At 39.9% G+C, this 13,300-nt stretch overlaps 1 protein-coding gene, 1 long non-coding RNA gene and 1 other non-coding gene across 3 annotated transcripts in view; 2 read left to right on the top strand and 1 right to left on the bottom strand.

The window, feature by feature from the left end:
• Window positions 1-13,300, bottom strand: part of LOC145446552 (alpha-1,3-mannosyl-glycoprotein 4-beta-N-acetylglucosaminyltransferase A-like) — a 257,727-nt gene that overhangs the window by 75,223 nt on the left and 169,204 nt on the right. The gene's annotated exons all lie outside the window — the stretch shown is intronic.
• On the top strand, window positions 1,546-3,402 carry LOC145446580 (uncharacterized). Its single transcript, XR_013917315.1, has 2 exons — window positions 1,546-2,016; window positions 2,300-3,402. It is a non-coding gene; the product is annotated as an uncharacterized LOC145446580 (long non-coding RNA).
• On the top strand, window positions 8,998-9,071 carry Trnan-guu (transfer RNA asparagine (anticodon GUU)). The gene has a single exon. It is a non-coding gene; the product is annotated as a tRNA-Asn (tRNA).

The raw sequence follows: 13,300 nt of genomic DNA, 5'->3' as shown, positions 1-13,300 counted from the left end.
AGTCGCAAAGCATTCACAAACGAAGAGCTGAATGTTTCGAACGGACTTTTGTAACAAAGCAAGTAATTATTTTGAAATTGGCAAGGTGCATGCTCAGCTCATTTAGTTTTGAATTTGTTATATGCTGCCAGCGGCATGCATAGAGTGGTCCGAAGTTGAAATCAAAATATATTCAATCAAAGATGTTATAATGACGTGACAAATTGTAATAAACGAATAATGTGCACAGTGCAGAACCTACCAAGGTTCGTTAGTGAACGCGAACCTCTAAATTTCTGAGGTTCAGACACAGAACGCGAACGTGAACCTCGCGTTCACACCATCCCTATCAGCAACCTTTTTATGGTCCAAATTCCGATTCGAAAACGTTCCGCGACCCACCTCTAGATTTGGAATTGTGATTACTAAATCAAGGTCAGCACCGTCGTCCAGACTTACTCACGGCCTATGTCGGAAGCTGACTATCATGTGCGCAGTAATAGAAATCAATCATGTTATCACTCCGTTGAAAAAATACTCATTCATTCAATGTATGCACGAGGCAGCATCAGTGAGATGGCTGAGGTGCTGGATCTAAGCGAAGAGCCTGTCTATGCGCGGCGTTGTTATTATCGTCAGAGCACACCTTAGATCTGACTCTATTATTAGTTTGTATCTGGCCTTGTTGTTTATTTCCAGTATCGTTATTAATGATTGGTCAGTCTCACACAGCCAGCGGAAAATCTTAGAACAAATGTGCGCGCGTGCTTCGGGTCGGCGGATCGGGAATCATAATAAGAAATATCGGCCTGGTGGAAATGACATTAGTCAACGGAAAACTAACAACAACTTGTAGTGTTCCACGAGAAAGAAATTCTCACCTTATTGATTTCTATGATGTCATTGTTAGTAGGGATGATGTGAACGTGACGTTCACGTTCGCGTTCTGTGTGTGAACCAGGGCTGTGGAGTCGGTAAATTTTACCACCGACTCCGGCTCCGACTCCAGACATTTTCAATATACCGACTCCGACTCCTGAGTCTTTAAACGTACCGACTCCGACTCCTAGGTCTTTAAACGTACCGACTCCGACTCCCGACTCCGACTCCAGCATTATCACCAATTTACTTCGAAAATTATATGCCACATTGTCGGTTGAATGACTATCATTCAACCATTAAACATATGCAAACATATGATTGACGGTGCCATGCTAAATTGTATCATTGTGGCACAGCTCGAATTATCCACTATGCAATTAACATGAAAGAAATATTTGCTAAATATCCTTCCTTTTTCAAGTTTTTATAACAGGGACTCTCTAATATCCTGAAATGTATGAATCATTCAAATATGGCAGATATCCAATCCTGTATAATAAAAACGTAGATAAAAAATCCAAGTGTAGCTCTTGTGTATGAGTCAGCAACTAATAAAGAGATTGAACCTACTAATTTTGTCATTGCACACTATACTGATTACAAGTACACACACTCTTCCTACTAATAGACATTGATCATAAATGGAATTTAGTTAAGTAGTCAAAGACCATATAGCCTATGTCTAGTAGGGATGGTGTGAACCTCTGAAAGGTTCAGGTTCGTGTGAACGCGAACCCTTTTGAAAGGTTCTGTGTGAACACGAACGTGAACCTCGTGACGTCACGTGACGTCATATTGCTAATTCCAACCCAATCTTTCAATGAAGTGATAGCCTATATTAATGTACACGATACCTAGCGACGACTCGGGCCACATAATGCCATAATGCTGAAGTACATTTTGGCGATTTAAACGTCACTAAATGTATCAACTGGGGCAATCATATGATATAGGCCTATTACTCCCATAAAATCAATATCATCCGTCGTTTTGCCAATAATTTCGAAGAGGTGTTGCCAGGGAATATAAGCTTACGCCTTAACGATCTTGACCAGACCGGGCAATGTATTCGGTGTATGAGTATTGCTACATTGGTATTGGGCAGAGTGTAATACAGGTTTTTATACTTGCTACCGATATTAGGCTACCCCAAAAGTTATACTGCTGTGACCAACACCTCAATCGCACGGATTTGGTTTTATTGACACAGTAAACATATGAAGTGAAGATAGACCCCGTACGCTAGCTAGATTTGTTGCATCAAAAAACGATATCAATCTCATTGATTGGTTGAATCGCTCTCTACATGTTATATATGTCGCTCGTGATGTTATGTGATTGTGGGCCAGCTCACAGCAGAGAGTCACTATATATTCACACACGGAAAGTTGGATATTTAGAGCAGAATTTTGGTAACAAAGCAAGTAAAATCTTTGAGATTGTCAAAGTGCATGCTCGTTTTGAGTTTTTTTTATGCTGCCGGCGTCATTCATAGAGTGGCCCGCAGTTGAAATGCAATAAATTCGAACCAAAGATGTCATTATGAAGTGAAAATTGTTATGTATGAGAAAGGTTCACAGTGCAGAACCTACCAAGGTTCTGTTGTGAACGCGAACCTCCAAATTCCCGAGGTTCACACACAGAACGCGAACGTGAACCTCGGGTTCACACCATCCCTAATGTCTAGTCTACATGTACTTAATCTAGTATTCAAGGATTGGGACTTGCAGTCTTTCTTAATCATTTGTTCGACCCAAACAGCTAAGCTACACAACAAATATGTTTACTTTTGTCAAGTGGGAAGCATCGTTTGGTCAAATTTACATCATTTTTACAATTTTACAAAACCACCCGATGCATTTGCTCTGTCACAGTATCATGGCATAATTCCAAAAATTGCATCAATTTTGACTGCATCGCGAAAACGCATATTGCGATTTTCTTCCCCTGTGCAACTGAGTTGTAATTTGCAAGTAATGTCTAATTTTATCTATATCAGGGGTTGGCAACTTTTTCGGCCAAAGGGACACATGAGATTTACGAACCATTGCGCGGGCAACTGGAATGTTGAAAACCTTTTTTTAGTCGTCCGATAGGAGCGAAGCGAATTAGGTAACATTGCAAACAAGACTTATATCAATACGCTCTAAAATTGATAACAATATGTCATGCAACTGTGCAGTGCGCAATCAGGCCCTGTTCGCGCGAAGCGCGAAATTTTTCGCAAGATAATGACTGAATTATATCAATAAATATGTTGCTAACATACATTGGGGGTCGCATCGGTAACCACTGGGCTCATTTGGCAAGGACAGGAATATTCTACGTTAAGACATAGCAAAATCGACGGTATCAGTGAACATGCCTCTATCATTTTGTGCAAATGTTCTGTCGACAATCTCGCTGCGAGTGCAGAAGCGAAGCCGCATGTTGGACGACACGTTATCTCCTAATTGCGAATATAGTTAGACTCAATTCTGTGAATAATATGTATTTATAATTTTCAGAAGGGGGCTCAAATACAGAATGCAAGAAATCGAGTGACAATGAATCATGGGAAGTACCGAGAAAAATTTCAAGTCAAATAAATCTGCTATGAAACATTCTACTTTAGGGTCATATACGAAGATCTGGGATAAATGTGGCTGGCCCCTGGATACGTCAATGCGTCAGAACTGTTGTTTTATTCATCATCAAATTTCGGGGTCATGCTAATCAAATTTTGGTTGACCTTGCAATTGTACCTGATGTTATAAATAATTTCGAGAATTACCTCGCAGGCCACACCTAGGTGTGCCAAATTTGGCCTGCGTGCCACGGGCTGGCCGCACCTGATCTGTATGGTTATTAATAGCAGTGATTGGTGGTACATAAAAATTATATTGAAAATTCTATGATAGCAAATGTTTTCATGATAGAGAAGTTGGAGTCGGAGTCGAAGCCAGGGTCATTCTCACAAACTCCGACTCCAGTCAGTATTTTCCCAACGACTCCGACTCCAGCTATTATAGTTTTGACGACTCCGACTCCATCAAGCGAAAATTACCCAGACTCCGACCCCACCGACTCCGACTCCGACTCCACAGCCCTGGTGTGAACCTCAAAAACTTATAGGTTCACGTTCACAAACGAACCTTGGTAGGTTCTGCACTGTGAACCTTTTTCATATATTACAATTTTCACTTCATTATGACATCTTTGATTGAAATTTATTGCATTTCAACTGCGGGCCATTATATGCATGGCGCAGGCAGCATAAAAAATCAACACTAAACGAGAATGCACCTTGATAGTCTCAAATATTTTACATGCTTTGTTACAAAAGTTTGCTCGAATATTCAGTGACTCTCTGCTGTGAGCTTGACCCGCAATCATACAACATCAAGAGCGAAATTCGCTACATGATGGTAGTCAGCGGATGCAGCTTATTCAAACAAGCAATGAAGTTGATAACGTTGTCTGATGTAAAAAATTGTAGCAGGTATACGGGGTCAATCTTGATTTCATATGTTTATTGTACCATAAAAACAAATCCGTGCAATTGGGGTGTTGGGTACTGCTATATCGGTAGCAAGTATAGAAACCCGTTTTACACTTTGCTCAATATCAACGTAGCAATACTCTGACGCCGAATACATTTCCGGTCATGCCTAGACCGTTAAGGCGTCAGCTTATATACTCTTGCAAGTCCTCGTCGAAATTGTTGGCAAAGCGACGGAAGATATTGATTTTATGGGATTATATTGTCACTTGATTGCCCCAGTTGATACATTTGGTTACTTTAAAAACGCCAATATGTACTTCAGCATTGTGGCATTTTGTGACCCGAGCCGTCGCTAGGTATCGTGTACTACTGTACATTAGGGCTGTTCAAAAATAACCTTTTTTCCTGAATCTTGCAGGTTACTTGATTAAATCGTTAGGTTGCCTTAAAAAACGACGCACACCAAATTTGAATTCATTCCAACCAATATTCGCGGATTTCGTAGAGTTTGAAAATTTTGAATTTGCCTAAAAATGCAAAAAAAAATATTTTTTCAAATTTCCCTTCCAACCTTATGAAATTGTTGCGCTGTCTTCAAAAACGATGGAAAACAAATTTGACTCAATTCCAAGCTGTAGAAGCGGAGTTATTCAAGTTTTTTGATGATAATTCTGGGATGATCCACCAATCAAGGATAATCCCATAATTATCAAAGAAAAACTGAAATAACTCCACTTCTACGGCTTCGAATTGAGTCAAATTTGTTCTGCATCGTTTTTGAAGACAGCGCAACAATTTCATGGGGCTGGCAGAAAAATTTGAAAAATTTTTTATTTCCATTTTTAGGCAAATTCAAAATTTTCAAACTCTACGAAATCCGCGAATATTGGTTGGAATGAATTCAAATTTGGTGTGCGTCGTTTTTTAAGGCAACCTAACGATTTAATCAAGTAACCTGCAAGATTCAAGAAAAAATGTTATTTTTGAACAGCTCTACTGTACATTAACATAGGCTATCGCTTCACTGAAATGTGAGGTTGGAATTAGCAATATGACGTCGCGTGACGTCATGACCTTCACGTTCGCGTTCACACGGAACCTTTCAAAAAGGTTCGCGTTCACACGAACCTGAACCTTTCAGAGGTTCACACCATCCCTAATTGTTAGATATGTCTATTCGGACTTCTGAAAAATACTATGAGAAGAATACTATGGCATGAGGATTAGGGTGGAGTTAAAATGACTTTTTTTTTTCAAATCAAAAAAGGCCTTCCTCAATCCTGACAAATGACCTAAAACTTCAATTAAAAGTGACTTCAGGGTTTTGCCCCCATTTTCCAGCCGGCAACCCCCCAATTTCTGCGCGTGGGGGGGTAAAATGGCCCATCTCGGCAACCGCTGGTCGTAGAGTCATGATATATAGCTCAAAATCTGCGGAAGCATCATGTTTCTATCTGTCTTCTGAAGAAAGTTTTCTCTATTGTGAACACAAAATGAGTTATAGCCAAAAAACTATATATACGCACATTTTTGTTGAAATTCAGCATTTATTCTGACGAATTGTGATCTGTCATTAGTTTTTTTTAAAAGTAAAGTAACACACTGGCAATACCGAATATTGGGCCCATATTACAAATATATTCACAACACAGTCCTTTTAAAATCGGTTCAAAACATCATAATGAAACATTCACATTGAACGTCTTATATTAAAAATGCATTCTTTTGTCAAGTTTTTTCATCAGTTTACGAGACTTAATTTTTCGGCGAATGAGGCCATCTCGTCTTTGAAATCCCGAAACGTGCCCTGATGCTTCTGTTACGAGCTTTACATGATGTTCCATGCACTGTTTGATTGCGGCATGGATGAAACAAAATCAGAGGCTTCTCGCGGCATTCTTCTAACTCTGCATCAGTTAAGTGCTCAATCGCTGGAGAAAGTTGTTGATATAAGGTTCAATATCAACCAACTCGTGGTATACCTTTGCTTCCAAGTTCAACTTTGAGACGCAGAATAAACGAACAGGACCGCAGTTCAATTGGCTGGAACCGCTATGACTCTCAATGTCCAGGAGTGAATTTTATTCAGCGGCATGTTTTCGAATCGCCAGCACCTTAGTCACACCCAATTGAAAAAAACTACGTGGAAGTGTATCTTGTTGGCCAGTTACTCAATTCAAAAAGCTCTCGCCACCACTTATGGCCTTTCAAAAGCTCCCATAGGAAATTGTTAGTGACTTAAGTAAGAACCAGTTATATGCTTATAAATGTGCTGGGCAATTATTGAAGGAAATGCTGATGATGATCTGTCTTACTTGGAGGTTGGACCACCGATTGCGCATTCAAGATGGCTAACTTTAGGATGCAGTGCAGAGTTTTACGGTATTATGTAACAGTTAATGAACCGCCTTTAAACCTGGAGATTCTGGTTCGTTTTTGCCTTGAAGTATATTTTCCAACTTGGTTTGAGATCAAGGGAAACAAACATATAACATATGGACCCAGAAAAATCTTTAACTTGATTAAACAGGTTTTGAATTTCTCTGACCGAAACGTTCGAAAAATTGCTCCGAATGTGGTGATAAGAAACGGTTATTCCGCACACCCCGAAAATATTATGATTGCAATGCTGGTAGATGATAATGAAGACATACGAAATAAGGGTGTGACCAAGGTGCTTGCGTTTCGAAAACATGCCGCTGAATAAAATTCACTTGTGGACATTGAAAGTCATAGCAGTTCCAACCAATTGAACTGGGGTCCTATTCGTTTATTCTGTGTCCCAAAGCCAAGGCATACCACGAATTGGTTGATATTGAACCTTATCAACAACTTCCTCCAACGATTGAGCACTTAACTGATGCAGAGTTAGAAGAATGCCGCGAGAAGCCTCTGATTTTGTTTCATCCATGCCACAATCAAACAGTGGAACGACATGTAAAGCTCGTAACAGAAGCATCAGCACTAGTTTCGGGATTTCAAAGACGAGATGGCCTCATTCGCCGAAAAATGAAGTCTCGTAAACTGATGAAAAAACTTGACAAAAGAATGCATTTTTAATAAAAGTCGTTAAATGTGAGTGTTTCATTATGATGTTTTGAACCGATTTTAAAAGGACTGTGTTGTGAATATATTTGTAATATGGGCCCAATATTCGGTATTGCCACTGTGTTACTTTACTTTAAAAAAAAAACTAATGACAGATAGACAATTCGTCAGAATAAATGCTGAATTTCAACAAAAATGTGCGTATATATAGTTTTTTGGCTATAACTCATTTTGTGTTCACAATAGAGAAAACTTTCTTCAGAAGACAGATAGAAACATGATGCTTCCGCAGATTTTGAGCTATATATCATGACTCTACGACCAGCGGTTGCCGAGATGGGCCATTTTACCCCCCCACGCGCAGAAATTGGGGGGTTGCCGGCTGGAAAATGGGGGCAAAACCCTGAAGTCACTTTTAATTGAAGTTTTAGGTCATTTGTCAGGATTGAGGAAGGCCTTTTTTGATTTGAAAAAAAAAAGTCATTTTCACTCCACCCTAATGAGGATACTATGAGTTTTTCTCTTCCGCTGCAGTGTTTTCTCGCCATATTTTTCATAGTAGCACCATAGTAGCACCATAGTGCCCAGTGGCATCATTCTTACTTTACACTAGGTGCCTCTTTGAAATCACGCTTTGACTGATACCTTCGCATGGTTCTCATCAACAAAGGTCGTTATTGTTTTCTATTTTGAAAAATAATCTAAAGGTTTCAGAAATGAGCCGCCGATATCACCCGGTTAACTGGCATTCTCGTAATAGTATTTTCATTGGTATTTAATCGTAGTCTCGCAAACAACCCCGCGGGGGTCGCTACTTTCAGATTGGGATCCCGTCTTTTAAGTGGTACCCGAATACTCGACTAGAAGCTTCATTCACTACTCCGAAGAGAAATACGAAGGTAGGCCTACTCCATTTTGGCCAACCTGAAGGCCGATTTCATCAAGATTGATATCATTGAGAGTAATTTGAAGCAAGCTTGTAGTCAATGTAATTATAGGACACTATGATGTGATACTCAATGCAATACTCGATCGACACCGCCATGTCCATGTGGCGCAATCGGTTTTCGCGTTCGGCTGTTGATCCTAACGAGAGTCAGCCGAAAAGCTTGAAGTAGAATAAATTTGACAATTTTCATGTATTGTTTATCGAAATCTAGTGGGAGATGTTGTAGCCATAAATTCAGTGTCATTGACTCTGGAGTTCTTCTTGCGATATTCGGTGTTAGCGCACTCCGTGGTGTCGGTGGAGGCGTTGTAGGTTTATCTGAGCTGCTCCTCCTCGGCGCCGATTCTTTTACTACGTCTTTACAACAAAGGAAAGCTAATCAAAAATAGCAAGTAAAAGCGTCAAAAAGACAGTCGAAGATATCAAGGTCGAACAGACGAACACTGTTACCTCGGGTATTAGGCCAACGCTGATGTTAGATTCAGAGCTCAAATCAGCTCGTTTCAGCATTCTCCAGTTCTCATATCTGTTTAGTACATTGCTTTTTGTCATCTGTATTTTATTGTGTATCTTGAGCGGATTGATGTAATAAATCCGGCGATTATTATATGAATCTAATATAAGATTGATCATTTAGTGCTGACATCTTCGCCGTGTCTCTGTGGCGCAATCGGTTAGCGCGTTCGGCTGTTAACCGAAAGGTTGGTGGTTCGAGCCCACCCAGGGACGTCGCTGTTTTATTAGTCCACCACTACGGTTGGGTCGAAGGACATGGTTGGATTAGATTTTATAATGCATTAAATCTTAGGCGTGCGTGAATCCAATAACTGCTGACTGCTGGGCGAAAGAATTATCACCGTATCGGCTGCGCAATCGCACAGCGCGGTCGGCTGTTAACCGAAAGGCAAGTAGGGTAGTGGGCTAGTAGGCTAAGCCCTAGGGAACATGCATATTTTTATTTATTAATGTTACTAATTATTTATTACCAATCCATACTCGATACGACTGTAATTTTGCAACATCGCAGACAAAACAAATTTGACATGCCCGCAATTGTCGTCATATTGACCTTGACATCATAATATCATCACAAGGATGAACCTATATGTCCAGGCCGTGTTATTTTTGGCATATGCCAAAACTGCCAAAAATAACTTATTTTTGGCATTTTTTGATTTTTATTTTTGGCAGTTTTGGCATCGTCCACTAAATAGATATTTTCAGCCTCGAATAAGTCACAAAAACGTTTTATTTGGGCTAGTTTGTCAAAAGACACCACAAAATGTGCAGCATCCACTTATAATCAGTGCCAACAAACAATAGGAAGAAGAAAAAACCTAACGATTTCATAGGTTAACAATATCAAACGAAACCACAAAATGTGCAGTATTCATCGGAATCGGTGCCAATAAGCAAAAAAAAAACAGAAGGAAAAGCCTAACAAACACGCTCAACAGCTGATTGTTACAGCTGTTGAATAGACTTAAATCGTTTACACTGTAACAGTGCTTCCAAACTCAGGTCAGCTAAGTTTCTCCTAAATTCATTTCTCGCCCAGAGAATCTGGGAAATATCGGCTTCAACAGTAGCCGTTGAGGGAAAGAATGTTGCCAGTCATCCACAAAAGGTTTTCAGAGCTTCAAAATCTTTGGAGGGCCGAACCGGCTTCCATGCATCATGAAAAGAGATCACTTCGTCAGTGCCATCGATCTCGTCGCGGAAAGAATTGTCTTCCCGATCCTTTTCCAGGAGTTTCCTGTGTTGTCTCTCAACACATTCTATTTAGTAGCCCGACTATCATTTCTCCTTCAGTCTACTGATATATTCACTTCAGGTGGCTTTAATATTACAAACTCGCATGGAAGAGTCCTGGGAAGGTTAGCTTGTTCAAGAACATTAACGCAACAAGACTGTCTGGCAAACCGAGACTATTCAGCTCAGAAATAGCCAGACAGTTTGTTGCGTCACAATGTTCAACTCGATCACAATGCAAAAATCGTGGTTGATTTTGGGGGTTCCAGTTCCATGAGCAGAATATAATATATATTTTAATAATCAGTACTGAGGCAGCTTCTCATTGATACCCGTTTTATCAAATTTAGCGCTCGACAATCCGGTCAAAAATGGTCGTAAAATTGCCTTTAGACAAATGGAAAGTATAACGTAAACCAAATGCAGTCAGCCGTTCAATCTCGCTGTGCCCACACCATTTATGACATCATGCTTTAACCCCTAATGGGTGGGCTGAGCCCAGATTAAGAAACCTGCCTTTCACAAACGCTCTTCTCGCTTGTAACGCGGTCCTGTTAACACAACACCATGAACGAAATACACTATTTGGCAGGCCGTTTTATTTTTGGCATATGCCAAAAATTGCTTATTTTTGGCATTTTCAAATTTTCATTTTTGGCAGTTTTGGCATCCGGCTCCTGAAATGCCAAAAATAACACGGCCTGTATATGTCTGAAAGTCTGAATCCATCGCGGGCTAAATGTCAGACTCAGCGTGCAGACAGGATGTTCAATCACCAGTATACTGAACGATCGTTTTTGAATAGCGAATTTTGAATGGTTAATTGTTTACCTTTTTTGCCAGGCTAGTAACAATAGCATTTCACCAAGTGAAATAACACTGGTGAATATTTTTGAACGCAAATTTTGTTGACTTTGATTTTGCACTGGATTTAGGCTAATTTTGGTATGCTGATTCCGAAAATCCCACTGGTTTTCTTCTGTCACGTCAAGCCAATGGGTCAATTGAATTATTAGAAAAAAAAAGGTACTGGTATCGATCTAGAAGCAGATACATTCGCCCAGTTTTGGTAGAGGATGCAATCAACCGACGATATCTCAGACACATATTTGATGCAAATTGCAGGATATGACAAGAAAAATAAACATTACATATACTATCAGCTAGAGGTCAAATGCCCCATTTAGCTTATCCAGTGTAACTTGAAACTCCTATAAGCTCCATAATTTGGATCAAGATTAAGATCATAGGGATGACAGGCCTAATGATGAAGATTTTTGAAATCGGAGATGATTCAGAACGTAGAGTAGTCCATCAACACAGGTTAAATGATCTGACATAGGCTTTTGCGACGTGGAAGAAAAATATTCGGAACTTTTAGCATCCTTGCGAATTGAGAAAAGATTACTTGGCACGAGAGCGAAGATATCTCACATTCGATCAAGAGAAACGCGGCGTTTTCATCATAGGGCTAATTTCGGTAGATTAGTGTATTGCCGTGATACTGGCATTAGCATGATACTGTTACCATGGGTTGCTGGAGGAGATAAGAATCCCGATTTACAACTCGAGTGAGTGGCAAATGGTAGCTCAAAAAGGATCCTCAAGGGTGACATTCTCCAAAATGGCAACGTCTTTGGTGCGGTAACAATTGCACACTCAGTTAGTATTCGTGAATAATACAAAAACATTGAATTGTTGCAATATTACAAGCACGATTGCGATTGGATCATATGTGTAAGTTTTGAAATGTTGTGTTTTCTTAGTGGTCAGACAATAAGAATACACAATAGGGCTCTTCAAAAAAAACTTTTTTTTCCTGAATCTTGCAGGCTAGGTGATAAATCGTTAGGTTGCCTTGAAAAAACGACGCACACCAAATTTGAATTCATTCCAACCGGTAATTCTGATGGAGCCGGAGCTGGAGTCAGTTATTTGAAATGTACCTCCGGCTCCAATCAATTTTATAAGATGCTATGCTAATACCTTTGACTGAATTCAGAAAGTTTTACGGTAATCGTTCAAAAAATGAAGAATTGTTGCCTAGTTAGTCTCACCTTTTTTAAATTGTTTATACATAACACGCTGAACGTCGGTATGCGAGATATGCCGTGCATTACTGGATTCTGGGACGTGTTTATTCGTCATACCCGCATGTCATCAACACGACACTGAAGGCCAATAAAGCGGTTAGAAAAAAATTGATCACTATGTATTTCACAAAACGCGACTGGGGCTTACGTGAGCTGAGCAAATTAAGTAATGAGTAATTGGCCAGTGGTTCTCAAAGTGTTGTACGCGCACCACAGTGGTGCACGAGAGCTTGTTAGGTGGTACGCGAAGAGTGCTGTGAGTAATGTCGTACCTCAGATAGGCGCGCTTCTGCATAAGAAGCAGTTGCAATCAGAGTTGGATCAATTACATTAATTCAGTTCAATTACAATTACAATTACAATTACTCCCTTACATGCTTCAATTACATTACAATTACAATTACCCAATGCTAAAAATATCAAATTACAATTACAATTACAATTACTGTTAAACATGTAATAATTACAACTACTGTTAAACGTGTAATTCAGAGGTGGGCAACCTTTTTGCTAATCACGGCCGCATTTCGATTACTTTATGTAGCCTACGGCCGCATTCCAGTTCATAGTCGTAATGAACAAACTGGACGCATGTCCATGTCCATTTCCAGTGAACTCCGGACTATTCTACTTTTCCTATCGGCCTATTATACGCACCGAAATCGCGAGTGATAATGTTCTGACTAGTAGCTGGGACCAGGTATGGTCGCGCGGAACGCGAGCATTTATCAGGTTCACTAATGGATTCCGTCATTGGGTGGATTTCGTCACCGGTAGAGTTGATAAAGGGGGTGCTTTCGACAATTTAGGGCTATAAATGTTATAAAAACAAAATAAAAATAAATAAAAATAAAATAAAAAGTTATAAATGATAAATGCATCTTCGGGTGCTGGGCCAATTGTTATTATTCACTTTGTGGCATGCTGTTGTTTCTTGGTCCTACATCAGAATTGTCGGTATAGTGCAGTGGTTCTCAAATTTTTTTTAGACATGCCCCCCTTTATGCTAGTGAAAAATTTCGCGCCACCCTCCTCGTCATATCACGAAATGCAACCAGAATACTAGCAATCCCAATGGATAGCTTGATGGCATAGAAGGTTACGACTGTCGAC

The sequence above is a fragment of the Botryllus schlosseri genome, chromosome 9 (assembly GCF_051294905.1).
Source record: "Botryllus schlosseri isolate E-star chromosome 9, Bs_hap1, whole genome shotgun sequence".
NCBI classification, from domain to species: Eukaryota; Metazoa; Chordata; class Ascidiacea; order Stolidobranchia; family Styelidae; genus Botryllus; species Botryllus schlosseri.
The sequence above is the reverse complement of the archived record's forward strand: the minus strand, read 5'-3'. Positions and strand labels throughout refer to the sequence as shown.